Genomic DNA, 24,953 nt, shown 5'->3' with positions numbered 1-24,953 from the left:
ATAAATAAATAAAAAGAAAATAAATATATAAATATATATAAAAAGAAAATAAAAACATTTAGGGCAATATTTCTTTTAAGTGTGGTGTGTGTTGTGACATTCAATGTGAGAAACATATCTTCATCACTCATCTAAAATCTAATTGGAGGAATATTCATATTTTTCTTTGTTAAAACAAAATATTTAGTGAGAAAATTTGCAAATCAATATAAGAGAACATCACATAGAAAAATTTTAAATAATAATGAAAATTAAACAATAAATCAACATTTACATGTGTTATATTGTCATTAGGTAAAAGGAAACAAGAACTTAGCTCTACTTCAGATCAAGTGTTATACCTGTAGTTATTCAACAAAGTCAGACTAGATAAAATTAGTTAACTCGATTTTGATTACTTATTAGTTAGACAACTCTCTTGATGCAATTTGCTGTTCCTTCCTTTCCATGTGTTATAGATGTAAGTGTAGCAAGCATCCATAAGAAAAGAAGACATGAAATTCTTTTGGGTTAAACGCTTATTAGCCTTGAACAGCCACAAAATTACATTCTTATTTCATACTGCCTTCAATGTCTTTTCCTATTCCAACTAAACCAACTAGCCTTCTCTCCCCCTTCTCAGTCCGCTCCAAATTTAGCTTAATTTTCCTTGTCCAAATTTAGCCACCCATCTTTCTCTAATGTAGGGGTTAGGGTTCACCTCTGTCACATACTCCTCTTTATTTGAACGCTTTGATATTTTCTTCATGCAATTCCCGAAGGGGTATGGTATCCCTTGTAAACAGATCCAAATCCTCCCTGACCCAACTTCCTTTAACTCGAAAAGTTTTTGGTAGATGAAACAATATCCTGGTAAGAATTATCTTCTTGGACCTGCTACTCTTTCAATCTCATCGTTCATTGATGTTAAGTTCATTTTCTCTGTTGTCTGTTCACCCTACTTCTTCCTTATCCAGAAAATAAGGAAGGAATAAATGTTGGAGTTGTTTAGGCCCATAAAACCTACTTCTCCAGAATTTAGTGGAATGTGAGATCCAGCAGGAACAAGGAAGAAAGCGAGCCCAGAGCCATACTGGTTACGACCTTGGATGACAATGAAGAAAGAGAAATAATTAGTGAAATCGGAGAGATGTTTGATTTTGGAATTCCTGATGGGCACCTTCTCAACATATAAGTGGCTCGACCAACTTGGCCCATGTAATCGACGCTGTTAAATTCAACACTTCCAGCAATAGGTGCTGGTGTGTTTGGGATCAAAGTGTGTTATTTCAAAGGATATTGGATTCAAGAGGAGGAGGAGGAGGAGGGAGTAGAGGTGACGTTTTTAAGTTGTGGCAAAAGGTGACCAGAGAGTGACACCGATGAGGAAGAGAAAGGTAGGAAGGGAAATGTGAGTTAAGAGGGAACAGGTCAAAGGTCGTTCGGTTTACGAAAGGCACCCTTTAAAGGTTGCTAACATGCCATATTTAACTCAAAACCAAGCTTTAACACCAATTCAAATAACAATGCCAAACGAGTTCCAAGTAACTTGTACAGCCCAGTGGAACTATCCAAAACCCCTGAAAAGGTTGGGACACTAATTTTTGGTGGGGGAACGGCCGGGAAGAGAACAATAAGAATCAAGATTTCACCAAGTGAAGAAAGGGGCAAACCATCAACAACTATGCACGAATCCATCACGCAACAGCACTAGAAAGCATTTAGACACCGAGCCAACATAAGAAGTAATCACAATAAATAACAGATCAGTTGTTGCACAAAATAGATGTGCATAATCACATTTTTGAACATGGTGACAGTTTTGCAATTTGCTGTATCAATTTGACAAACTTGTGTCTTAGTAGAGTAATTTTCAAGTATCCCACTTGCCACTTGTCTCAGCTGTGCATTCATGCCCTGAGTTCTACTAAACTAGGAAACAAAGGGGAGAAACTTGCATACTAGATTAAAAAAGGGTGAGACAACAGTATCGTAAAGAAAACAAAGAAAATCACAACAAATAAATTCAGAATAATTTCAATGGGATGACAATCGTCCACCAAATCAAGGAAGTAGAAACACTCACAAGAAAAAGATTCGCAGTTTAGCCCAGTACATACAATGGTCTCTCATTGCTCAAAAATACTTTGGTCCTGAATTTTATAAAATCAGCAGTTTAGAGTGTTTCCACTTTCCTGTTTCTTATGTTCTTTAGAGACATACTTTAGCCAATAGAGGACCTAAAGGTTAAATTTTTATAAAGCCAATGGGGCAAAGTGATTGATTTTGTAAAAAGAAGATATAGGTGTTTATTACAAATTTTGCCGAGGAATATCACTGCTGTATTTTATAGTGACCAATTTGAGAAAAAAATGAACTCTCAACCGAAGACCTACCAAACATGTCCCAAAAAAATGCTGCAAAATCTTTAGCAAACAAGAAATAATCATGAAAACAGATGGAGATGTATCACTTCCATGCACTTGCAATGTTGTTGGACACTTTGAAAATCAAGAAAAGAAACAGAAATTGAAGTAGATGAGAGAAGATAACTATTCAAAAAAAAAAACAACACATGATACATACAGAAGCAAAGTTTTCTTCACAATATATCTCATTTTATACCCTAAAGCACCTCTTGATTTGAGTAATTTGGTACAAGGACCCTCAGTGATTAAGCTTGGGTTGAGAGGGAAGATGAATTGAGAATAGTTAGTGATTGTTAATTACAAGAAACCAATCACAGATATTGCTTTTTACAAGAAACAATCCGGCTACTTAACCCACCAAGAAAAAGGGAAAAAAAATTAAAGGATATCAAGAAGATCATCAATCAAAGAAAATAAAGAAAATTTTACCTGTAAATGGAAATTGCAGAAGAGGAAAAGAATTTTTTTTCTTTCTTCTAATACTGTAATTAAAGGGGAAAAAACATGAAAGAAATTGAAGATAAAGAGGAAATTAGCAAGTACACCCATGCTGGAGAATGTTTCTGTAAATGGAAATATATTGAAAACTCTCAGCAGTGATAAGGGTAAATCCTGAAAGAGCTAAGAATCTGAACATATGCTTAAAACGATTTTTAAAAAAATAAAAAAAGAATCTGTACCAACACTAACAGTAACAGAAAAAGACCTTGCAAAGAACCCTAGGTGAAGAAATTAAGAGGCGAAGAAAGAAAGAATAGTTGATGAGAGAACCTACCAGTGGCAATCTAGGCTACAAATCCAAGCTCATTTACAAGAAGCAGAAGGCACGAGGATTGACCAGTACAGATGTCTAGTTTCAGCCATTGCTTTGCTTTTCTCTGGAGCTGTCCTTTTTGGTGCTGTTGTGGCTGTAAATTCAAGGCCACCAAAGGCATTAAAGGAAAGAAAGAAAAAGAGAAAGAGCTTATCAACTTAACCTAGTTGATGAATGAAAAAGAAAGATTCTTTTTATGGCCAAACAATGAATAAAGTGACTGTGTGAAAACTTCTCACTTTGGTTTTGGTAGATAAAATGGAAAATATAATAAAAGAAAATTCTTTTTTTTGGGAAAAAAAATATAAATAAATAAAATATATTTCAAATTTCAATATAATTTAGTGTCCACAAACAAGTGTACTCTTACATTATTAATGAAGATTTCATGTACACTTATTTTGTTCTTTTTTTTTTAGTGGACAAAATATATTTTTATTCAATTTAATAATTTATTTTAATTTAAATTTATTATTAAATTGAAATTATTCAAATCCAAATGTTGAATAGATTTGAAAGTCAAATTTAGAATTAAATTCACTGATAAATTTTTCAAGAAATTGATATTTTGAGTGAGAAATGCATATCTTAATTTGAATATAATTTAAAATTTATTTTTCCTTATAAAATATTGATGTTTAATTTCTTATATATTAAAAAAAACTAGATTAATTATAGAATTCCTTAAATTTCTATGCAATAAGCAATAATCACTCAATTATTAATTATATTTACTAAGTTATTGTTTAATGATTAAATAATTTATTTATTATATAATGTTCTTTTTATTAAAAATTTTAAAATTTTATCTAAAATCTCCATTTAATTTCAATGTGACTAATTTCTTTTTTATTTAGAAAGTAAATAATTTCTTAAACAAGATAAAAAAATATAATATAAAAATTAATGATGATAATTAATTACAATAAATGAAATTTGGAATAAAAGCTTATTTTTGCTCCTAAACTTTTTATTCATTTTAATTTTATCTATTTTTATATTTTTAGTCTATGGCTCTGTTCAACAATAATTTTTAAAGTAGTATTTAGTATTTTGATTATAATCAAAATATTATCACTCTTATTTATATTATTTAGTGAAATAATATTTATACTAATATTTAAAAGTTAATGACTAATTTATAAAAAATTACCCTCTAAATTTTTAACAGTTAAAAAAAACATCTTAATTAAGATAAAAATATTATATTAATATTTTTAAATTTAATAACTAACCTAACAGTTATTTTTATTAAACATTTTTTTTAAAATTATTATATAAATAATTAATTATTAATAATTAATATCTAATAAAATAATTAATAATTATTAAAATACTTAACAACTATTAAAATAATTAAAATTATTAAATAAGACTTAATTAATATATATTAATTATCAAATAGTTCCGGAGAAAATAGCTTTAATCTAATGAAATTTCTAATATATATTAATATACATTAATTTTTTCCCGTACAGATGGACATGCAGGCTGGGTTGTTAGCTTGCGACACCTTTGTACCCTCGTACCAATTTTGTCTCTCACCATTTAATAATTATTAAATAAATATTATTTTTTAAATGAAAATTATTATTATTATTATTATTTAGTTTAACCACTGTATGCAGAAGCAATTTCAGATTTGAAACGTGGAGAAGTGTCCATCCATCCAATTCATTTCACAGTGTCATGTTCAGAGGGGCACCCTTCAGCCTTCTTGGGGATTGATTAGAAATTAATAATTTAGGTTTTGTTTTATTATTGCATCTTCGAACAGATGGCAATAGTGTATTACAAGTGAAATTATTTCGCATGATGTTACAAATTATTATTATTGCTATTATTATTATTATTATTATACAAATAGAGGAAAAATAAAGCTTGAAGTTAATTATTTAAACAATATGAATAGTACAAATGAAAATGTGGATTATAATAAATGAAAGTATAGAATTTTAAAAATTAGAGAATTGAAATGGAGAGAATTTGAAGATTAAAAAAATATTGATATATATAACCTTTGGTTGTCCAATGGTCAACTTTTAGACCATTAGGCGGCCAACATAAAAGAGGGGGAGAAGGGTGGTTGTTGAGCCATTAGAGTCGTCGCGTGACGCCTTATGGATCAATCAGAGAGCATCACGTAGCACTTTTTAATTGATCTCTTTAGTATAAATTAAAAAAAATAAAATGAACCTCAAAATTAACTCAGACTGATAATTTGAATAGGCTAAGGGCATATAACCAACCCCTATAAGCAGATGCATGAATTAAAATTATTGATCCAAATCAATGTCAATTCAGCTTATAATTCGAATTAACTCATAATTGAATTTACTTTTATTTATCTTGTTTTATAAAGATAGATTTTTTTTTAATTCATCTCAAATTATAATCCACTTTCATTTTACAAGTAGTTAATATATTAATTTTTAATACATTTAATATATATTTTATCAATAAATATACTACTAATTTATTGTAATTAGTCATTAATATGAGTAATGTAGTATTAATTAAATATATTAAAAAAAGCAAAATTTGTTATTTTCATATGTTAAAATATAACGCCCACAACATAGGTAGTCCGTACATTTTACTGTTCCGACAACTAATGTCTGTTCGAACAGTTAAAATGTCTAGAATTACACTTAAACTATAGTGAGGAGGCATAAATTAATGAAATAAATATTAAAAAAAATATAGAAAAAATTTTGAGAAATAAAATAAAATTTAAAAAATTTATTAATTGGTATAAAAAAATAAAAATAATCCAATGAGCACCATGAAAGGCATTTTGGTCATTTCACCCCTATAGGTGAATTTTGACTTAAATATCAAATTAAAATTTGGAAATAAAATAATTAACATAAATAATTTTATGAATTTGAAATTGAAAAAAATGAGAAGAGAAAGAAGAAGAAAAGAAAAGAAAAGAAAAAGAAAGAAAAGAAAAGAAAGGAAAGGAAATAGATTTATGAAATTTAAAAATAGTAAAGTACACATAAATATATATATATATATAAATACCCACAAGAGACAAAACCCCATCAACTATCTTTTTCTTCCTCTTCTCTCTCTCTCCTTGCCGTCTCCCTTTGTCTCTTCCTCCCCACCATCGTTATCAAGCTTAAAGCTTGATTTCCCAAGTTTTCACTCACCAAAACCCATAGACTCCTTCATTAAAAAGTTAGCCCACTCCATAAGGAAGCCATTGATAGTGAAAAGAAGAAGAAAAGTTGAAGTTTAACAAGTTACCCAAGAGGTTAGTGCAGAAAAGTTGAAGTTTAACAAGTTACCCAAGAGGTTAGTGCCTAATCTTCTTTTCTTCCTTTATTAATCCTTGAGTTAAGATTAAAATGAAGTGAAATTTGTAAGAAACTAAAAGAAATAGGTGAGTTATGGGGGGAGTGAATTTTTGGTACCCATGGTGAGTGATGGTTTTTTATGACAATGATGTATGTAAAGTGATTTAATGATGTTGGTTGATGCATTATAAGTATTAGAAGTTGATTTACATTGAGATTTTATGAGGTTGAAATTGTGAGTTAGGGTTTGGCCTAACTTTGGTATTTTTGTATTATACCATGCAATTGGGATTGTTGAGATGGGTTGATGATATTTAGAAGTGCCTTGAATGTCAAATTGAAGCAAGGAAGATGGAGGAGAAATGAATTATTGAAAGTGTTATTTTCTGCAGGTTGTGTTTGTTGAGGGAAGTATACATTTTAGGCCATAAATGAAATTGTGTGACCCCAATTGGTATGAGGCCAATTGGGGGTGAAACTAGACCCAAAATAGCCCATATTCTATGAAGAAACCATGCCCAAATCCTGTCCAAAACTTGACCTAAATACGCTTAACCGGATTTACCAAGATTTAACCTTAAAAATGACCTACGTGTTCATTTGGTCATTTTCTGGGTTGGCAGTTTCAGTGACCCAACTTGTGCTAACAATTTGAATTGGTTAAAGGCAAAACTGGGTTAAGTGGTCGTCATGAAAAGTGTAGCCCTATGTCTAAACTTTCCATTGGTAAAATTTTAGGTCATTTGAAAAAAAATTTCTACACATAGAATACATGTTTTAAATGACATCAAAAGTTTACAATAGATATGATAAAACAAGATAGGGTGCTTCGGCACCGAATGTAGCACTTCTTGCTCGGCTATATGGTAGATGGGTAAGGGGCGTCACATTTAGTGATATCAGAGCAGAGGTTTAGGCGGTCCTCGACCTAAATAGTTAGAAATAGATATAGTGCATCACATGCATGGGCCTTTAAATAAAGTCGAGGTGACACTAACGCAGATATGTTTCTTTGTCTATTTTATAGGATCGATGGCATCTGATCCTTCAGAGCACGGACCTCTGAGACCGATAGAGAAGGAAGTAGAGAGTCACGCACTTGCTCCTAGTCGGGGGAGAAGTGGTAGTAGAGCAGAGTCATCTCGAGGTACTGTGAGTAGGGCACAGCAGGCCTTCTATGAACAGTTAACATAGCTGTTCCGTCAGATCGCCAGAACCATTCCCCAGCCACAGCCACAGCCACAACCACCTCCACCTCCACCTCCACAGCCACCACCACCACCACCACCTGTACAGCCACCTCCACCCCCACAACCGTAACCTATACACAGATCTCCACTAGAGAGACTGCGAAAGTATGGGGCAATTGATTTCAGAGCTAAGAGGGATGATGATCCAGCTGCAGCAGAGTATTGGCTGGAGAGGACAGAGGGGTATTGCAAAGAGTTGCACCGCACCCGAGCAGCAGCTTGGAGTGTGCTCACATCCGCTACAGGAGGATGCATATAGATGGTGGGTGACAGTATCTAGAGTGGTACAGCCTGCACAGATCACATGGGATTTTTTTTTGGCTGAATTCAGAAAGAAATACATCAGTCATGTGTACTTGGAGGCCAGAAGGAGAGAATTCCTAGCACTGAGACAGAGGCTGTAACAGCCCGATCCTTTTCGGTTGATAATCTACAATCATCTGGTGACCTAAAGGGTTGGTCACAAGTATGTCATCTTCTAACCCATCTATTGGTATCCTCTTTCAACAGGAGGTACAATGCATATATAGGGGTGAACATAGATAGGGTCTATCAATACATACTTAAAGGTATTATAATTAGAGAATGTACCTCTAACAACATCTACCAGGTCTGGCTCCTCTCGAGCCATAGTGTACACACAGGGTGCTACTTCAACCTCGGGTTGTTCTATAGTCTCAGAAGCTCTCTGTGATGTACCAGCTATCTCTGGTCTCATTGGCCTTCTACCCTCTCAGATGCGTGGGGCACCTCTTGAGTCCGTGGTGCACTGGGAGCACTCCTCCGTGGGCAATCTCTCAAAAATGCTCTGTGGACCCACATCCAAACATCCACCCGTTAGCAATCTACACTTTCCTCGTGGTTCTTCCCAAAATGTGTACAACCGGCATCGGTTGATCTCCGTGCTATCGGACCCGCACTGCCAATTGATACACCGCTTTGACCTCCTCTCCTGGGTAAATTGGAACCTCTGCCTCGTTTCTGCTCGCTGATCGACCCTCGGACCCACTTCGGGTCTCTTGCTCTCTGTAGCAATCGGCCGGATGCCAGTCTGCACCCTCTCTTGCGCTACCTGTCCCTCCTGAACTGCTCATCATTTCTAACTCTCTCTACTGGGGTCCTATATACTGGCTGGGGAGGTGGTGGCATAGCTCTGGTGACCTGACAGAGCAATTGAGTCATTTACTCTATGAAGGCTTGCTGTGTCCTTACTAAAGTACCCAACGATGGTTCTGCTCTACTGCTACTGCACCCCTGACTACACGCAGGTGCAGGTGCGTGACTCTCTACTTCCTCCTCTATCGGTTCTAGAGGTCCATGCTCTGAAGGATCAGATGCCATCGATCCTATAAAACAGACAAAGAAACAAATCTGCATTAGTGTCACCTCGACTCTATTTAAAGGCCCATGCATGTGATGCAACTATTTCTTTCTATCTATCTAGGTCTAGGACCGCCTAAACCTCTGCTCTGATACCACTAAATGTAATGGCCCGGCCCACTAGTGATATTGTCCACTCTGGGCCGAAGCCCTCACGGTTTTAAAACGCGTCAATAGGGGTTACGAACTGTCAACTTATGAATCCAGCATCTCTCCCGTATTTTGTCGATGTGAGATTTGCCTAGGGTGTTACAATCCACCCCCCTTATGGGACTCAGCGTACTCACTGAGGTTTGCCCCACCATCGTTCAAGGTTACACGCGGAACGGCTCTGATACCACTAAATGTGACGCCCCTTACCCGTCTATTGTATAGCCGAGCAAGAAGTGCCACATTCGGTGCCGGAGCACCCTATCTTGTCTTGTCATATTTATTGTAAATTTTAATGTCATTTAAATCAGGTAATTTATGTGTAGACTAGTATTTTGATTCATTATGTCTAGTCGTGATGTAATTACTAGTTTATGATGTATTTTATTTTGGACTTGAAATGAAAATTTATAATTTATTATCTATAAATTTCCATATGAATGCAATAGATGACACTTCATTTTGAGATCTCATAAATAGTTGTGAATGATATGATAAAAGAAAATATGATATGGAAATATGTGAGATGACTATGAATATATTAACACGTGATAGTGGAACCCGCCAGATGCTAATAAAACAGAGAAGGATCTGTCCGGGTCTCTACAGAAATAAGATATATATATATATATAAAAAAATCTACACATAAATTACCTGATTTAAATGACATTAAAATTTACAATAGACATGACAAGACAAGATAGGGTGCTCCGGCACCGAATGTGGCACTTCTTGCTCGGCTATACAATAGACGGGTAAGGGGCGTCACATTAGCCACTCCGCGTGCAACCTTGAACGATGGTGGGGCAAACCTCAGTGAGTACACTGAGTCCCATAAGGGGGGTGGATTGTAACACCCTAGGCAAATCCCACATCGACAAAACACGGGAGAGATGCTGGATTCATAAATTGACAGTTCGTAACCCCTATTGACGCGTTTTAAAACCGTGAGGGCTTCGGCCCAGAGCAGACAATATCACTAGTGGGCCGGGCCATTACAGAGGCAGCTGACAGTCTCCGAATATAAGCGAGAATTCATGAAACTTAGCAAATATGCATTGGAGTTGATGCCGATAGAGGTTGATAAATGCAGAAGATTCGAGGATGGACTGAATGACAACATCAAGTTGATAGTGACATCTCACCACTTCACAGATTTCTCTCTGTTGATAGCATCAGCCCTTGATGTGGAGAGAGTCAGAAATGAAGAGCAGTCCAGAAAGGATAGGCAATGCAAGAGGGGTTCTGGGTCTGGTCAGTCCGGTTCAGCAAACACGGGTAGTAAGAGACCCAAGGAGTCTCAGGGTCAGACCCAAGGTCGGGGCAAGAAACAGAAATCTTGATTTGCTCCAAGGAGAGGAGGAGGACAATCCAGTGCATTAGTGGGTAGTTCACCAGGTGCAGCTACATGGGGATCAGCCCCACCACCTGCTTGTGTACATTGTGGTAGACCCCACAGAGGAAAGTGCAGATTGTTGACAGGTGGATGTTTCAGATGTGGGTCTACGAATCACTTCCTAAAGGATTACCACAGAGGAACACTAGTGCTCCCACTGCTCCACCTCAGATGGAGAGGTCTGCCCCAGCAGCACAGAGGGGTAGGAGACCTGCGAGGCCTGATACAGCTGGCACATCACAGAGGCCTACTGCAGAGACAGTCCAGAGGCAGGAGATTAGGTTAGCACCTCGTGCTTATGCCATGAGAGCTCGAGATGAGCCAGAGCCAGCTGATGTCATTAGAGGTACATTTTCTTTTTATGACCTGCTAGTATGTGTATTGATTGATCCGGGTTCCACACGCTCATATGAGTGCATCACACCACCAGTTGATAGAGGGGTACAAGTAGAGGAGCTAGAGGAGGACATACAAGTCACAAACCCTTTAGGCCATAGTGTCATGGTGAAAAAGGTCTACAAGAGTTGTCCTCTGAAAATACAAGGGTATGAGTTTTTAGCTAACTTAATTGAGTTACCATTCCATGAGTTCGATGTGATATTAGGTATGGACTGGTTATCACGTCATCAGGCGATGGTAGATTGTCGGCTAAAGAGGATGTCACTACAGACAGTAGATGGGGATGTGATTACAGTTGTGGGTTAAGGAATCGGTTATCTTTCCACCATCATATCAGCCACAACAGCCAGGAGATTGATAAGAAAGGGCTGTGAGGCTTTCTTAGCACATGTGGTTGACACTAGGAAGACTAGCCCAAGCATGCAGGAGATCCCCACTGTATGCGATTTTTCGGATGTGTTTCCGGAAGAATTGCCGAGTTTGCCACCCAATAGAGAAGTGGAGTTTGCTATAGAGGTTATGTCGGGTACTGCGCCAATGTCCATTGCTCCATATAGGATGACACCTACTGAATTGAGAGAGTTGAAAGTTCAGTTACAGGAGCTACTAGACAAGGGCTTCATACGCCCTAGTGTGTCACCCTGGGGAGCACCAGTGCTATTTGTGAAAAAGAAGGACGGTACCCTTCGACTATGTATAGACTACCGGCAGCTGAATAAGGTGACTGTGAAAAACAAATACCCTTTGCCTAGGGTAGATGACCTGTTTGATTAGTTGAGGGGAGCTGGAGTATTCTCCAGGCTATCACCAGTTGAGAGTGAAGGAGACAGATATTCCTAAAACTGCTTTCAGGACCCGGTATGGACACTATGAGTTCCTAGTGATGCCATTTAGGCTAACAAATGCACCAGCAGCTTTCATGGACCTAATGAAACACATCTTTCATCCCTACTTGGATCGGTTTGTTGTGGTCTTTATAAATAATATCTTGGTGTATTCTAAGAACCGGGAAGAGCATGATGAACACCTTAGAGTAGTACTACAGACACTGCGGGAAAAACAGTTATATGCCAAGTTATCCAAGTGTGACTGCTGGTTGGATGAGATATCCTTTCTTGGACACATTGTGTCAGCAGATGAAATCAGGGTAGATCCAAGAAAGATTGAAGCAATAGTTGAATGGAAGCCTCCCAAAAATGTAACAGAAGTCAGAAGCTTTTTGGGGTTAGCTGGATACTACAGGAGATTTGTGAAGGGATCCCTTATAGCAGCCCCACTGACTTGGTTACTGCATAAGAATGCAAAGTTTGACTGGAATGAAAAATATCAAACCAGCTTTGAGAAGCTGAAGGCTATGCTTACAGAAGCTCCAGTGTTGACACAGCCAGAGTCAGAGAAAGACTATATGATCTACAGTGATGCCTCTCACAATGGGCTTGGATGTGTTCTAATGCAGGAAGCGAAAGTAGTTGCCTATGCTTCTAGACAACTAAGGCCACATAAAAAGAACTACCCAACTCATGATCTAGAATTGGCGGCAATAATATTTGCATTGAAGATATGGAGGCATTACCTATATGGTGAGAAGTGTTACATCTACAGTGATCACAAGAGTCTAAAGTACTTGCCAACTCAGAAGGAACTCAATCTGAGACAGAGGAGATGGATTTTGTGATCGACTACCATCCTGGGAAAGCAAATATAGTGGCTGACGCGCTAAGCAGGAAGTCCATGATGGCTCTGAGAGCATTGAATGCTCGGCTGTCTTTAGCACAGGATGGGGTACTTTTGGCTGAGTTGTGTGTAAAACCAAGTTTGTTACAGCAAATACAAGAGGCACAGTTAAGGGATGAAAAGTTGCTAACTGTTATGGGCAGAACTCAAGAGGGGAAGGAGACTGATTATGAGTTGAAAGGAGATGGGTGCCTGTACTATAAAAGCAGAATATGTGTACCAAGAGATGAGGAACTGAAGAAGAATATCTTGAAAGAGGCGCACAATAGCTTCCATGCTATGCACCCAGGAAGTACTAAGATGTACCAAAACCTGAAAACATATTATTGGTGGCTTGGAATGAAGAAAGAGATTGGTGATTTTGTGACTAGATGTTTGACATGCCAGCAGGTTAAGGCTGAGCATCAGGTTCCATCAAGGTTGTTGCAACCTATATCCATACCAGAATGGAAATGGGACTGCATTACCATGGATTTTGTGACTGGGCTACCATTGACACAGAAGAAGCATGATACTATATGGGTGATTGTGGATAGATTGACTAAGTCAGCTCATTTCCTACCAATTAGAACCAACTACTCATTAGAGAGATTAGCAGAAATTTACATAGATGAGATACTCCGGCTACATGGAGTGCCAACATCGATCATATCTGATCGAGACCCGAGATTTACTTCGAGGTTTTAGAAGAGGATACAGGAGTCTTTAGGCACTCAACTACACTTCAGTACGGCTTTTCATCCACAGACGGATGGACAGTCAGAACGAGTGATTCAGGTATTGGAGGATATGTTGAGAAGCTGCATTATTGATTTTGAAGGAAGTTGGGAGAAGTATCTTCCTTTGGTAGAGTTTGCTTACAACAACAGCTACCAAGCCAGTATAAAAATAGCTCCATATGAAGCGTTGTATGGGAGGAGATGTAGAACTCCCTTATGCTGGACAGAAATGGGTGAGGAGAAAGTAGTAGGCCCAGATTTAGTGAGACAGACAGAGGAAAAAGTGAAACTCATCAGAGACAATTTGAAAGTCGCATCGCATGCATGTAAATCATATGCCGACCTGAGGAGAAAGGATATAGAGTATGAGGTTGGCGATAAGGTATTTCTTAAGGTATCACCTTGGAAAAAAGTGTTGAGATTTGGTAAGAAGGGTAAGTTGAGCCCTAGGTTTATTGGTCCATACGATGTCATTGAGCGTGTGGGTCCAAAGAGCTCTGAGCTAGCTTTACCACCTGAGCTGGACAAGATCCACAGTGTATTCCATGTGTCGATGCTCAGAAGATACAGATCAGATCCTTCACATGTCATTTCAACGGAGGAGATAATTGTGCAACCTGATCTAACATATGAAGAAGAACCCATCAAAATCTTGGCACGGGAAGTGAAAGAACTCAGAAACAAGAGGATCCCACTAGTGAAAATCTTATGGAGACACCACAACACAGAAGAAGCGACATGGGAAAGCAAGGAGACGATGAGGCAACAGTTCCCTCAGCTCTTCACATTAGGTAAATTTCGAGGACGAAATTTTTATTAGAGAGGAAGAATTATAACGCCCACACCGTAGGTAGTCCGTACATTTTACTGTTCTGACAACTAATGTCTGTTCGAACAGTTAAAATGTCTGGAACTATACTTAAACTATAGTGATGAGGCATAAATTAATGAAATAAATATTAAAAAAAATATAGAAAAAATTTTGAGAAATAAAATAAAATTTAGAGAATTTATTAATTGGTATAAAAAAATAAAAATAATCCGATGAGCACCATGAAAGGCATTTTGGTCATTTCACCCCTATAGGTGAATTTTGACTTAAATGTCAAATTAAAATTTTGAAATAGAATAATTAACATAAATTAATTTTATGAATTTGAAATTGAAAAAAATGAGAAGAGAAAGAAGAAGAGAAGAAAAGAAAAGAAAAGAAAAGAAAAGGAAAGAAAAGAAAAGAAAGGAAATATATTTATAAAATTTAAAAACAATAAAGTACACATAAATATATATATAAATATCCACAAGAGACAAAACCCCACCAACCATCTTCTTCTTCCTCTTCTCTCTCTCTCCTTGCTGCCTCCCTTGGTCTCTCCCTCCCCACTATTGTTATCAAGCTTAAAGCTTGATTTCCCAAGCTTTCACTCACCAAAACCCATAAACCCCTTCATTAAAAAGTTAGCCCACTCCATAAGGAAGTCATTGATAGTGAAAAGAAGAAGAAAAGTTGAAGTTTAACAAGTTACCCAAGAGATTAGTGTCTAATCTTCCTTTCTTCCTTTATTAATCCTTGAGTTAAGATTAAAATGAAGTGAAATTTGTAAGAAACTAAAAGAAATAGGTGAGTTATGGGGGGAGTGAATTTTTGGTACCCATGGTGAGTGATGGTTTTTTATGACAATGATGTATATAAAGTGATTTAATGATGTTGGTTGATGCATTATAAGTATTAGAAGTTGATTTACATTGAGATTTTATGAGGTTAAAAATGTGAGTTAGGGTTTGGCCTAACTTTGGTATTTTTGAATTATACCATGCAATTGGGATTGTTGAGATGTGTTGATGATATTTAGAAGTGCCTTGAATGTCAAATTGGAGCAAGGAAGTTGGAGGAGAAATGAATTATTGAAAGTGCTATTTTCTGCAGGTTGTGTTTGTTGAGGGCAGTATACATTTTAGGCCATAAATGAAATTGTATAACTCCAATTGGTATGAAGCCAATTGAGGGTGAAACTAGACCCAAAATAGCCCATATTCTATGAAGACACGATGCCCAAATTCTATCCAAAACTTGTCCTAAATACTGCCTAAATCCAGATTTACCCTACACCCAACCCAGAAAATGACCAAATGAACAGTCTCTATACTAGTCCAAATGACCTAAAATTTTACCAATGGAAAGTCTAGACATAGGGCTACACTTTTCATGAAGACCTCTTAACTCAATTTTGCCTTTAACCAATTCAGATTGTTAGCACAAGTTGGGTCACTGAAACTGCCAACCCAGAAAATGACCAAATGAACGGTACGTGTTCATTTGGTCATAACTCTCTCTATACTGGTCAAATTACTTAAAATTTCACCAATGGAAAGTTTAGACATAGGGCTACACTTTTCATTAAGACCACTTGACCCAGTTTTGCCTTTAACCAAATCAAATTGTTAACACAAATTTAGTCACTAAAACTGCCAACCCAGAAATTGTCTCAAAATACTATTCCTTTGGTATTTTGACAAAAACTTGAGTTCTATAACCCCAAATTCAGTGATTCAAAAGCTAAAATTCAAGTTTAAACATAGAGGAGCAATTGTTATGAAGGAAGTTTGACTAAATAGACATCCTAACCTAATCAAATTCCTAGATAAAGATAACACATCAACATGAACCTAAAGAAAGGTTCATGAGAAAAATGATATATAGGATAATTAAAATACTCATAAGGAAAATTTAATATTAAAAATGATATGAATATATAAATTAGGACTAATGTCCTATTAATATGAAATTAATGGTACCAATGAACAGTACTAAATAATAGTAATAGTGAATAGTGCTAAATTAATTAAAAAAAATATTTAATTACCCATAGTATACCTAGACTTATTTATTTAGTTTGGATAAATTGGTATACCAATTAGGGACTGCAGATAGCAATACTGCCTACCGAGAAAATCATGAACTGATAATATATGTCTGGTATGATTGTTCTACAGGCTATATGCCTACTTACTGGCCATTGTGCCTACTTTATTTTTGGCTTTACAAGCCTGACAGCAGGTTTCGTGCTCGACAGCGGGTTTTGTGCCCGACAGCTGGCCTCATGCCTGACAGACATATACTGGATAAACATATGGCTGTCTAACCAGTATACACCCATGCATCCAGCTTTTATAATTTGTTATAGGTTTCTTGGGCACTGATAAAAATTAATTAAGACTTAAAATACAATAAGTAATCATAAAAGATCCCGATAATGTTAATTATTTTCAAAGAGCAATAAAAATGTAAAAGACCCAAAAATTAAGAGTTGCATGTATTGTTTCAAATTATTAAATTATTGTTATTATAAATTATGCACCACGAAGCGTTATGCTTAGCACGTTGGTTTTTCATCGCGTAGATCGGAGATCGATCACCGCATCGGTCCCAACGGCAGCGAAGAAAGATCGATGTGCACCGTGAACTCTGATCAAATCTGCCATTGTCCAGAGTCACCTCACCAGTCTTTTGTATTTTGGTAGGGCCCATGTATAGACTTGTATTTTGGTTCATTATGTTTAATCATGATGTAATTACTAGTTTATGATGTATTTCATTTTGGACTTGTAATTAAACCTTGAGATTGAAATGAAAATTTATAATTTATTATCTATGAATTTCTATATGAATGCAATAGATAATACTTCATTTTTTGATCTCATAAATAATTGTAAATGATATGATACATGAGAATATGATATGGAAATGTGTGAAATGAATATGGACATGTTAACAGATGATTAGTAGAACCCGCCAAATGCTAATAAAATAAGGGAAGCTCTGTGTGGGTCTGCACAGAAATAAGATAATAATAAAAAAAAAATTCTACACATAGAATACATGTTTTAAATGACATCAAAAGTTTACAATAGATATGATAAAACAAGATAGGGTGTTCCGGCACCGAATGTGGCACTTCTTGCTCAGCTATACGGTAGACGGGTAAGGAGCGTCACATAAAATCTCATTTGTTATTGAAGTTAGGATGCTAAAACTGTTTTTTAAAAATTTTATTTAATTATTTTAAAGTTTGAAAACATTATAAAAAATTAAAAAGAAAAAACTATTTAACACGGTGCTAAATGATTAAAAAAATTATAGAAACATAGTCATTGTTAAACTTTACAAAAAATTTAAAAATGAGAAAAATGCACTAAAAGAAGGGTGTTTAGAAAGGAGACAGTGCATAATAAAGCCGTTGGTGGAATTGGGTTGACTTACATTCTAAGGAAAAAGAGAACAATTTTAAAAAATTTGTAAAAAAATTGTAAGATTTTGTCTGTAATTTTAATAATTAAATAGGTCAAAGTTAATTTTTTAATGTGATTAATATTAATTGATATTTACTTTAATTAAAATAAATAATAATTCTAATTGCACAATGATTACTTAACAGATGTATCAGATTACTTAACATATATTCTCTTTCATAATATATATATATATACAAGCTGGTTCTCTCTCTACCCATAAGATTACATATATTCTCTTTCATAAAGTCTAAGATATTAGGGTCATCCGAAGAAAGTTTTTCATCATTAAAGTTTTGTGTGTGAATCACAAAAGGTCAGGAGGGAGAAATCAATTTATCAAATCAAATGGTCTCTCTTAACAACTAATATGGCTCAATCAAACTCTACATCAAGTACACTTTATAAATCTGTGAGAATTTATTTATTCAAAATTCATTATTTAGGTGATAGTTAAATCTTATGTTTATGATTAATATTATATTTATAATTTATTATGATGTATTAAAATTATTTTACATGTGGTATCAGAACCCTAGGTTTGAACAATTAAAATTCTCCATTAAATTTATGATGATGAACATGATATTGATATTCTTACTTCTTGCTAGATCTGGGTAGAATTAAAGTATAAATCGTGAAAGTTTAATGATTATTTAATGATTAAGGTTAATAATTAAAATAATAATAATAATAATAAAATTTGGCTAAATTAAATTTTAGACATAAAGATTATTAATATGATGAAAAAACGTGTTATACAAAAATTTAAGTTTGGAATAAGTTCTTTCAAAAGAAAAAAATTTAAAAAAATAAAATAAAATAATAAATAAATATATCAAAGTGGTCAAATTATTTTGGCCATGAATTTCAAAGCATGTGGAAACATGTTTGTGATGAAATATGCTTAAAATAAATTAATAAATAAATTAGAGCTTTGGCCTGAATTTAATTAAGCCATGAAAGTTCAACAAGATGAAAGAAATGTATTGAAAGGAATATTATTTGGAAACATGTTCTCTCGAAAGTAAGGAAAGTGAAAAAAAAATTTATATTTTCTACCCAATCTAATTAAGATTTGTAATTAAATCTAATGATTAAACAAATATTAGATTTATTAAGATAGAAAATTTATACATATGACTTATGTTATTTATTTTAGTTTGTTAGTCACCAAAGTGACCAAATTAAAATAAAATAAATTAACAGTTTGTTAGTCACCAAGGTGACCGAATTATGAATGTTTACACATATATAAAAATTATTAATAATCTATACTAATAAATGCCTATGATGAAAAATGAATTAATTGATATTCATTATGCATTAGAACTTAAGGATTTTACACAAAAGTAAATCAATTATTCTATTACATGAACAGTAAAAATTATAGAGACAATAATGTTTTATCAAATATATATTGAATGTCCAAAGATAACGTGTATATTTAATATATTATTTGTCTAATCAAATTTAAAGGCATTTAATTTAGGAAAATATATTATAGTATCTACCCAAATAAGAACTATACTATACTTTAATTGTTTAACTTGTCTGAATCTATTTTAGTTTGACTATGTATATATTATTTTGCAGCTATTACTCCTCATTTGCTAGCTTCATCTATTATTGCATTCGATGGGCTAAACTTCTCTGAATGGTGTAAGCAAGTCAAGTTTCATTTAAGTGACTTGGAACTTGACTTAGCTTTATTGGAAAACAAACCTGCTGCTATTATAGATACAAGCAGTGAATGAGAGAAATTGTACCATAAGCAATGGAAATAGTCAAATAGATTAAGCCTAATGTTTCTGTGAATTACTGTTGTTATTAAGACAATAATTCCACAAACTAAAATGCGAAAGAACACCTTAATTTGGTGGAAGAATGATTTCGTTCTACAAACAAGTCACTCACTGGTACTTTAATGGCACAACTCACGACCATGAAGTATAATGGGTCGAAGAGTATGCACAAGCACATTACAGGATTGAGTGACATTGTAGCAAGGCTAAAGACTTTAAGAATAGAGGTGGATGATTCCCTCTTGGTGCATTTCATTCTAAACTCGCTACCTCCTAAATATGGGCCATTTCAAATCAATTACAACATTATTAATGATAAGTGGAATGTTACTAAATTAGCTAGTAAGCTAATTTTGGAGAAAATGAGACTAAAGAATCAAGAGACTCATTCTGTCAATATTGTGGATCAAGTAGTTGTTAAAGGACTTAAACCAAAGGCTAACAAGTTTAAGAAGAAATAAAAAGGATGTTCAGATAGTTCTCAAGCTGAGAAAAATGATCAAATGGCATATAAGTGTTGCTTCTATAAGAAAGTAAGATATGATTAGAAAGATTGCTTGAAATGTAAAGCTTGTTTCGAAAAGAAAGGTATTTCTTATGCTTATGTATGTTTCGAATTAAACTTAATTGAAGTTCCCAATAATACTTGATAGCTTAATCAGGGATTTCTTATGATCTAAATCACAAACCCAACTAAAGATTTCCTATTTATGGGGAACCGAATGAAAGCTCAAATTGAAGACATAAGAACTGACTGTTTGATCTTGGGTAATGGTTACCACTTAGATTTTTTACAAACTATCTATACACCTTCAGTTTCTAATAATGTTAACTATTTCAAAACTCGATAAATCTAATTTTAATGTTAAGTTTGGATATGGATGTTTCAGTTTATTTAATAATAATAATAATAAATATTCCATTATTGATTCTGCGATTCTTACTGATGGTTTGTATAAGCTAAAACTTAATGATAATTTTGTTGAATCCTTACTTATCACTTATAGCAATGTTGAGATTAAGCGTAGTAGACTGAATGAAAATTCTTTTTTTTTTTTTGTGGCATAAGCGTTTGGGTCATATATTCAAAAAAATATTAGAGGTTGATAAAGAATGAGATTCTACCGAGTCTAGATTTTACAGATCCTGATGTGTGAGTACATTACAATAAGGGAAAGTAAACCAAACACAATAAAAAAGAAGTCACAAGAAGCAGTCAGCTTCTTAAAATTATACACACTTAATTAGGTTTGGCATTTCTAAGGACCCTATCTTTCTTGGTTGAAGAAGTGGTTTCCTAGGTTTCAAGCATCTGCTTATTTGTTTGAAGTCTATTGATATTGGCTGAATGATTGCTTGCATCCTGTTTGGTGCAACTTTCGAGCGTTTATGCTTTGTTGAGTGAGCTGTGGCTACTGATGGTAGCTGACGATAGGGGTGTAAACGATAAATTAAACAACATTTACATGTGTTATATTGTCATTAGGTAAAAGGAAACAAGAACTTAGCTCTACTTCAGATCAAGTGTTATACCTGTAATTATTCAACAAAGTTAGACTAGATAAAATTAGTCAACTCGATTTTGATTACTTATTAGTTAGACACCTCTCTTGATGCAATTTGCTATTCCTTCCTTTCCATGTGTTGTGGATGTAAGTGTAGCAAGCATCCATAAGAAAAGAAGACATGAAATTCTCTTGGGTTAAACGCTTATTAGCCTTGAAAAGCAACAAAATTGCATTCTTATTCCATACTGCCTTCAATGTCTTTTCCTATTCCAACTATACCAACTAGCCTTTTCTCCCCCTTCTCAGTCCACTCCAAATTTAGCTTACTTCTCCTTGTCCAAATTTAGCCACCCATCTTTCTCAAATGTAGGGTTTAGGGTTCACCTCTGTCATATACTCCTCTTAATTTGAACGCTTTAATATTTTCTTCATGCAATTCCCGAAGGGGTATGGTATCCCTTGTAAACAGATCCAAATCCTCCCTGACCCAACTTCCTTTAACTCGAAAAGTTTTTGGTAGATGAAACAAGATCCTGGTAAGAATTATCTTCTTGGACCTGCTACTCTTTCAATCTCATCGTTCATTGATGTTAAGTTCAATTTCTCTGTTGTCTGTTCACCCTACTTCTTCCTTATCCAGAAAATAAGGAAGGAATAAATGTTGGAGTTGTTCAGGCCCATAAAAACTCCTTCTCCAGAATTTAGTGGAATGTGAGATCCAACAGGAACAAGGAAGAAAGCGAGCCCAGAGCCATACTGGTTACGACCTTGGATGACAATGAAGAAAGAGAAATGGGCAGTGAAATCGGAGAGATGTTTGATTTTGGAATTCCTGTTGGGCACCTTCTAAACATGTAAGTGGCTCGACCAACTTGGCGCATGTAATCGACACTGTTAAATTTCAACATTTCCAGCAATAGGTGCTGGTGTGTTTGGGATCAAAGTGTGTTATTTCAAAGGATATTGGATTAAAGAGGAGGAGGAGTGGAGGTGACGTTTTTAAGTTGTGGCAGGAGGTGACCAGAGAGTGACACCGATGAGGAAGAGAAAGGTAGGAAGGGAAATTTGAGATAAGAGGGAACAGGTCAAAGGTAGTTCGGTTTAAGAAAGGCACCCGTTAAAGGTTGCTAACATGTCATATTTAACTCAAAACCAAACTTTAACACTAATTCAAACAACAATGCCAAACGAGTTCCAAGTAACTTGAACAGCCCAGTGGAACTATCCAAAACCCCTGAAAAGGACGAGACACTAATTTTTGGTGGGGGAAGGGCTGGGAAGAGAACAATAAGAATCCAGATTTCACCAAGTGAAGAAGGGGGCAAACCATCATCAACTATGCACAAATCCATCATGCAACAGCTCTAGAAAACATTTAGACACCGAGCCAACATAAGAAGCAATCACAATAAATAACAGATCAGTTGTTGCACAAAATAGATTAGCGTAATCAGATTTTTGAACATGGTGACAGTTTTGCAATTTGCTGTATCAATTTGACATACTTGTGTCTTAGTAGAGTAATTTTCAAGTACCCCACTTGCCACTTGTCTCAGCTGTGCATTCATGCCCTGAGTTCTACTAAACTAGGAAACATAGGGGAGAAACATGCATGCTAGATTAAAAAAGGGTGAGACAACAGTATCGTAAAGAAAACAAAGAAAATCACAACAAATAAATTCAGAATAATTTCAATGGCATGACAATCGTCCATCAAATCAAGGAAGTAGAAACACTCACAAGAAAAAGATTCGCAGTTTAGCCCAATACATTCTATGGTCTCTCATTGCTCAAAAATACTTTGGTCCTGAATTTTATAAAATCAGCAGTTTAGAGTTTTTCCAGTTTCCAGTTTCTTATGTTCTTTAGAGACCTACTTTAGCCAATAAAGGACCTAAAGGTTAAATTTTTATAAAGCCAATGGAGCAAAGTGATTGATTTTGTAAAAAGAAGACATAGTTGTTTATTACTAATTTTGCCATGGAATATCACTGCAGTATTTTATAGTGACCAATTTGAAACAAAAATGAACTCTCAGCCCAGGACCTACCAAACATGTCCCAAAAAAATGCTGCAAAATCTTTAGCAAACAAGAAATAATCATGAAAACAGATGGAGATATGTCACTTCCATGCACTTGCAATGTTGTTGGACACATTGAAAATCATGAAAAGAAACAGAAATTGAAGTAGATGAGAGAAGATAACTATTAAAAAAAAAACGATACATGATACATACAGAAGCAAAGTTTTCTTCACAATATATCTCATTTTTTACCCTAAAGCACCTCTTGATTTGAGTAATTTGGGACAAGGACCTTCAGTGATTAAGCTTGGGTTGAGAGGTAAGATGAATTGAGAATAGTTAGTGATTATTAATTACAAGAAACCAATCACAGATCTTGCTTTTTACTACCTAACCCACCAAGAAAAAGGGAAAAAAAATTAAAGGATATTCAAGAAGATCATCAATCAAAGAAAATAAAGAAAATTTTACCTATAAATGGAAATTGCAGAAGAGGAAAAGAAATTTTCTTTCTACTAATACTGTATGTAAAGGGGAGAAAACTTGAAAGAAATTGAAGATAAAGAGGAAATTAGCAAGTACACCCAAGTTAGAGAATGTTTCTGTAAATGGAAATATATAGAAAACTCTCAGCAGTGATAAGGGGAAATCCTGAAAGAGCTACGAATCTGAACATATGCTTAAAACGATTTTTAAAAAAATAAAAAAAGAATCTGTACCAACACTAACAGTAACAGAAAAAGACCTTGCAAAGAACCCTAGGTGAAGAAATTAAGAGGCGAAGAAAGAAAGAATAGTTGATGAGAGAACCTACCAGTGGCAATCTAGGCTACAAATCCAAGCTCATTTACAAGAAGCAGAAGGCACGAGGATTGACCAGTACAGATGTATAGTTTCAGCCATTGCTTTGCTTTTCTCTGGTGCTGTCCTTTTTGGTGCTGTTGTCACTGTAAATTCAAGGCCACCAATGGCATTAAAGGAAAGAAAGAGAAAGAGAAAGAGCTTATCAACTTAACCTAGTTGATGAATGAAAAAGAAAGATTCTTTTTATGGCCAAACAATGAATAAAGTGACTGTGTGAAAACTTCTCACTTTGGTTTTGGTAGATAAAATGGAAAATAAAATAAAAGGAAAATCTTTTTTTTTTTGGGAAAAAATATAAATAAATAAAATATATTTCAAATTTCAATATAATTTAGTGTCCACAAACAAGTGTATTCTTACATTATTAATGGAGATTTCATGTACACTTATTTTGTTCTTTTTTTTTCAATTTAATAATTTATTTGAATTTAAATTTATTATTAAATTAAAACTATTCAAATCCAAATGTTGAATAGATTTGAAAGTCAAATTTAGAATTAACTTCAATATTTTAATGACTTTGAGTCAATCAATTTAAATTTGACTGATAAATTTTTCAAGAAATTGATATTTTGAGTGAAAAATGTATATCTTAATTTGAATATAATTTAAAATTTATTTTCTCTTATAAAAAGTTGATGTTTAATTTCTTGTATATTAAAAAAAAACTAGATTAATTATAGAATTACTTAAATTCCTATGCAATAAGCAATAATCACTCAATTATTAATTATATTTACTAAGTTATTCTTTAATGATTAAATAATTTATTTATTATATAATGTTCTTTTATTAAAAATTTTAAAATTTTATCTAAAATCTCCATTTAATTTCAGTGTGACTAATTTCTTTTTTTTTTTAGAAAGTAAATAATTTCTTAAACAAGGTAAAAAAAATGTAAT

General features: G+C 34.4%; 3 long non-coding RNA genes across 6 annotated transcripts; 1 reads left to right on the top strand and 2 right to left on the bottom strand.

The window, feature by feature from the left end:
- Positions 1 to 224: 224 nt before the first annotated feature.
- LOC110634523 (uncharacterized) lies at positions 225 to 3,569 on the bottom strand. Of its 2 annotated transcripts, none has more exons than XR_009150567.1 (2): positions 2,838 to 3,569; positions 225 to 2,132 (listed from the first exon to the last, which is right to left on the bottom strand). It is a non-coding gene; the product is annotated as an uncharacterized LOC110634523 (long non-coding RNA). The 2 variants fall into 2 exon arrangements; XR_009150568.1 differs by having other exon boundaries at positions 3,184 to 3,569.
- Positions 1,095 to 22,748, top strand: LOC110642153 (uncharacterized). The gene is made up of 2 exons (XR_009150575.1): positions 1,095 to 1,241; positions 22,560 to 22,748. It is a non-coding gene; the product is annotated as an uncharacterized LOC110642153 (long non-coding RNA).
- On the bottom strand, positions 22,556 to 24,348 carry LOC131182288 (uncharacterized). 3 transcript variants are annotated; one of them, XR_009150570.1, is made up of 2 exons: positions 22,903 to 24,348; positions 22,556 to 22,748 (listed from the first exon to the last, which is right to left on the bottom strand). It is a non-coding gene; the product is annotated as an uncharacterized LOC131182288 (long non-coding RNA). The 3 variants fall into 3 exon arrangements; XR_009150571.1 differs by having other exon boundaries at positions 22,556 to 22,743; XR_009150569.1 differs by having other exon boundaries at positions 24,002 to 24,348.
- Positions 24,349 to 24,953: the final 605 nt, after the last annotated feature.

This window comes from Hevea brasiliensis, chromosome 8, assembly GCF_030052815.1.
Source record: "Hevea brasiliensis isolate MT/VB/25A 57/8 chromosome 8, ASM3005281v1, whole genome shotgun sequence".
Classification (NCBI taxonomy): Eukaryota; Viridiplantae; Streptophyta; class Magnoliopsida; order Malpighiales; family Euphorbiaceae; genus Hevea; species Hevea brasiliensis.
Note: the sequence above shows the minus strand (reverse complement) of the source record. Positions and strands in the feature narration are given on the sequence as shown.